The sequence below is a fragment of the Echinops telfairi genome, unplaced genomic scaffold, assembly GCF_000313985.2.
Source record: "Echinops telfairi isolate 266 unplaced genomic scaffold, ASM31398v2 ScPeMD7_443;HRSCAF=831, whole genome shotgun sequence".
In the NCBI taxonomy this organism is placed as follows: domain Eukaryota; kingdom Metazoa; phylum Chordata; class Mammalia; order Afrosoricida; family Tenrecidae; genus Echinops; species Echinops telfairi.
Window position 1 is genome coordinate 28,708,782 of NW_022104341.1, and position 4,887 is coordinate 28,713,668.

Here is a 4,887-nt window from a genome sequence, read left to right on the forward strand (position 1 = left end):
CCGGAATAATTTGTGGAGGATTGGGTTAGCTCTTCTATGAATGCTTGGTAGAATTCTCCTGTGAAGCTGTCTGGTCTGGGAGCTTTTTCATTGGTAATTTCTTGATAACCATATTTATTTCTTCTTTGTTACGGGTCTGTTGAGGTTCTTTTTTTTTTTTTTTGAAGGGCAAACCACAAGGCATAGTGCCAGATATTTATTTCCCCCACATCTGCGACAGCTCACACACATGACACAGGCAATGGAATCATGGGAGACGGTAGCACCCCTGGGCCCTGAGGGGCAGACAGGGCCTCTTCTCAGCTGCTGACCTCAAGATATGCAGGAAGGGAAGAGGAGGGTGCTTTCTCTCTCCTGCCTTTACTGGGGACCGAGGCTAAGGGCACCCAGGGGCAAGCCCCAACACCCCTTCCACCTCTCATCTTACAAGAAACCACCTTAGTGGCATGGAAAGTTCCAACTATTATAGGCCTGGTCCCAACCATGACAAGGGGAGGTGCACATGGTAAAGTTTGGAATAGGCCACGAGAGGAGGCAGGTGATATCATCAGAAGCATGTGGCAGGGTGGCAGTTGATGGGCTTCTGGGCTGCCTAGTCTCTGACTCAGCAGGAAGGGGACCAGGGAGATGGAAAGAAGGGGCTTATTGTTTGGCATTGATGATATCCACAAATTTGGGCTTGAGGGAAGCACCACCAACCAGAAAGCCATCCACGTCAGGCTGGCTGGCCAGTTCCTTGAAGGTGGCCCCTGTCACAGAACCTCCATAAATGATGCGGGTGCTTTGAGCCACTGCATCAGACACGTTGGACCTGAGCCATCCGCGCAGCTTCTCATGGGCTTCCTGGGCCTGCTGGGGTGTTGCAGTCTTGCTGGTACCAATGGCCCACACGGGTTCATAAGCCAAGACAACCTTGCTCCAGTCGGTCATGATATCTGCAATGACCTTGGTCTGCTCGAAAACGACCTTCTCTGTGATGCCAGCTTCCCTTTCATCCAGCTTCTCCCCGATGCAGGCGATTACTCCAAGGCCCCCTGCCAGGGCATGGGCCACTTTCTGCCCAATGAGTTCATCTGACTCTCCAAAGACATGCCTTCTCTCTGAGTGGCCCAGGATTACCCAGGTGGCTCCAGTCTTTGATCATGCCAAGGCTGATCTCCCCAGTGAAGGCCCCGTTGGTCACTTTGTAGCAGTTCTGCGCAGCCACGGCAATCTTGGCATCCAGCTTCTGCCTGACGAAGTCAATGTAGGGGCGCACAGACCACCTCGGTATCGGCCGGCACCTTGGCCGCATTCAGGGTGGTGATGAGCTCCCCCAGCCCCTTCTTTTGCCCACTCATTTTCCAGTTCCCCCCCCACGAAGAACTTACTGGAGGGTGCCATGGTGCTGGTGCCCACAGACTGAAGGTCAGAGTCACCCGAGGTTCTTAACCACTATCTGGGATAATCTAGGGAGGGATTGTTTTTCCAAGTTTTTGTCCATGTCTTCCACATTGTTGAATTCATTAGAATGCAGACGTTCATAGTAATTTATGATTATCCTTTTTATCTTGTTGGGGTCCACTGTGATTTCTCCTCTTTCATCCCTCATCCTGGCTATTGATGTTTGCTCCTTCCTTTCCTTGGTTAGGCTTGCCAGTGGTCTGTCGATTCTGTTGATCCTTACAAAGAACCAGCTTTTTGCTGCATTGCTTTGTTACATTGTTCTCTTGTCTTCCCACTTTTTAAACTCTGCCCTGTTTTTAATTGTTTCATTTCTTTTGCTATTGGAGGGGTTGTTGTGTGGACTCTGTTCTAGTTACTGGACTCTGTTCTAGTTTTGTGATAGCGTATCAGGCATAAGTCTCTTTTCTGTTTTCATATATGCATTAATTGCTATCAAACTTCCTCTGATAACTGCTTATGCTATATGCCGTAGGTTTGGGTACATTGTATTTTATTCTCACTAGTTTCTAGAAACTTCCTGATTTCCTCTCAAATCTGGGCCAGTACCCATTTGTGTCACAGAAGATTGTTATTCATATTCCAATTGTTTGCCCTTACTTTTCTGGTCTTCCTTTTTTTGATCTGCAGGTTTATGATGTGGTGGTCTAAGAAGGACGTATGAGTAATCTCTATGTGTTCAAATTTATTCAGGCTTGACTTGTGTCCCAGCATGTGGTCTATTTTTAAAAAATGAGCCATGCAAACTTGAAAAGAATGTGAATTTTTTTTTGCATTTTGATGGAAAGCTCTATAAATGTCTATTAGGTGCAGTTGCCTAATTGTATCGTTTATCTCTGTAGCCTTCTTGTTGAGTTTCTTTCCTAGTCATATTTCTCGGATAGCAGTGTATTAAAGTCACTGTGATTATTGAGTCTGATTTTTTTCCATCTTTTCAATAGTTTGACAAATTTTATGGGTCTATTTATTATGCTCACTGGTTCCTGGTCTACTGATCCTTTTAGCTTTATATAGTTCCCATCCTTGTCTCTTATTATGGCTTGCACCTTGAGGTCAATTTTTTCAAAGATTAGGATTGCAATCCCTGCTTTTTAAAAATTGCCATTTGCCTGCTATGTTTTCTGCCAGCATTTTATTCTTAGTCCAATTTTGTCTGCAAGCTTAAGATGTGTCTCTTGCAGCAACAGATCGATGGGTTATGCTTTCTGAGCCAGTCTGATAACCTTTGTCTTTTAATGGGTGAGTTGAGTTTGTTGACATTCAGAGTTATTATCACCATCTGTGGATTCCTTGCTGTCATCTCGCACCTTTTGTGTTTGGTGTTTTCCTATCTGTCTTTATATCAATGTGCTGTGTTTGTGTGGGGAGTTTCATTCTTGCCTTCTTTTCCCTCTGAGGCAATGTTATTTGGTAATTGTTTTCAGCGTGTTGACTTCTGAGTGGAGTTGCCTTATAAGACGTGCTCCTGCTTGTGCTTGTTGGATGTTGGTCTTCTGACCATAGTGAGTTGGCAAGGATTTTCTTCAGGGTTGGGTGTCATATGGTGTATTATTTGAGTGTTTCCTTGTCCCGGAAGACTCTTACCTCACCAGCTATCTTAATAGTTTGTCAGGGTAGAGGGTTCTCGGTTGATGTTTGTTTCTTTTAGCTTTCGGAAGATGTTACTCCACTTTCTCCTCCTCTTCATGGTATCTGCTGATAGGCCTGAGCATATTTTTACCTGAGCACCATTGTGTGTGACTGTCTTTTATTCTCTTGCTTCTCTTAAAACTTTCTTTTTCTTCAAAGTTGGACAATTTAACTATTATGTGCCTTGGTGAGTTCTTCCTGTGGTTTAGTCTAATTACTGTCCTCTCTCCTTCTTGTATGAGTGTCTGATTCTCATTCATTGAGGTTGGAAAGTTTGCTTCCAGAAATTCCCTCTATAATTGTGCTGTTGACTTCTTTATTGTGCCTTGTTCTGGCAGACCAATTATTTGAATAATGTCCCTTTTCATAGCATCTATCATTGACCGTAGGTTTTCATCTGCCTCTTTGACTATCTTGTTTGACTGTCTTTCCAGTTTGTTGAAGTCTGCCTGAATGTCCTCCATAGCTGGTACGATTCTCTGCCTCCTCTAGTCTGTTGGTGAGGTCAGTTATCTTGTGCTTTGCTTCTTTTACCTCATCCATTAGTTCTTGTCTTTCTCTTTGGTGAAATCCCTATATCCTGGACTTCATCTCCTCTATCATTTCATCCTTATTCTGTGTTGCTTCTCTCATAACTTGTATTACTCCAAGCAGCATTCTGAAAATTTCTTTTTGTGGCAGATAAGGGTCTGATTCTTTTATGAGCATCATTAGGTTTATGACTTCCTCCGCTGTCAAGTTTTGTTTTTCTTGTTGAGTGTGTTGAGGTATGTTGCTGTTTGTGTTTCATTTTGAAATTGAGTGTTACGTTTCTGGGAGGCCAAGGGGCCCTTCCTCTTTCTCTATGAGCTATTTCTCTGTGTGACTAGTAAGAGTGTTTTCGAGGACTACCTGTGGCCTACTATGGTAGTGGGTGGAACTGCTATGTAGGCAGGGTATGATGGTGACTCAGTGGGGACCAGTAGTCGGGGAGACTATGAGTCTGGGCCAAGGCAGGTGACTGTAGGTTTGCCACTGGATTGGCATGGGACTTCAGTGATGGTGCAGTCCTGGTCTGGACTGTCTGGTCACAATTTTCAGCCTTTAAAAAACTCTGTGGAGCCCTGAACTTATAGAATCGGTTTTTGGCTTGGGTTGTGGCTATCAGAACTTGTTTGCTTTTCCCATTTTGTTATGTTAAAATCCCAGGCTGTGATCTGGGGATTAGAGATCTGGCTATCTTGTTATGTTAATGTTATGCTAAAGGACAGAGTTCTGGTGACTTACATTCCAAGTTGCACAGAGGACCACAGCCTGGAATTGAAAGACATCCCCCACCCCACTCTTTTATAATGGACTTGTGGAGTGCCCTGGTATTGGGGCTGTGCTGTGCTGTCTTCCAGGGAAGGGGACTGGATTAGTGGAGTGGGTTTGGGCCTGACTGGAGCTGCATTCTTCTCTGACTGCACTCCTGTGTCACTTGCATCACTATCCTGCATAGCCTGCTATTTGTGCTTTAGGGAACTGCGTTTTGTCACAGGTAAATATCCCAGCATCTCTTCAATTGCTGCAAATTATTATCTAATTGTCTATTGTTACCCACACTAGCAGTCATGGATCTGGGGAGAAGGGGAGAAGGGGTGACCAATGTAGTCACTCTGTTTCTGGACTGCAGGAGCAAGGCAGATAGCAGAGAGGGGAACTCTGGTATGAGTTCGTATGGCTAGTTCTTGGAGGCTCTCTGAGAGCCTGGGATTATGATCACTTTTAGATAGCAGCCTAGGGAAATTACTGCTCACTGCAGGTTTTGTATCTTGGGTGCAGGAAGGGATGGCA

General features: G+C 44.8%; 1 pseudogene; it reads right to left on the reverse strand.

The window, feature by feature from the left end:
- Positions 1-642: 642 nt before the first annotated feature.
- LOC101640752 lies at positions 643-1,410 on the reverse strand (annotated as a pseudogene).
- Positions 1,411-4,887: the final 3,477 nt, after the last annotated feature.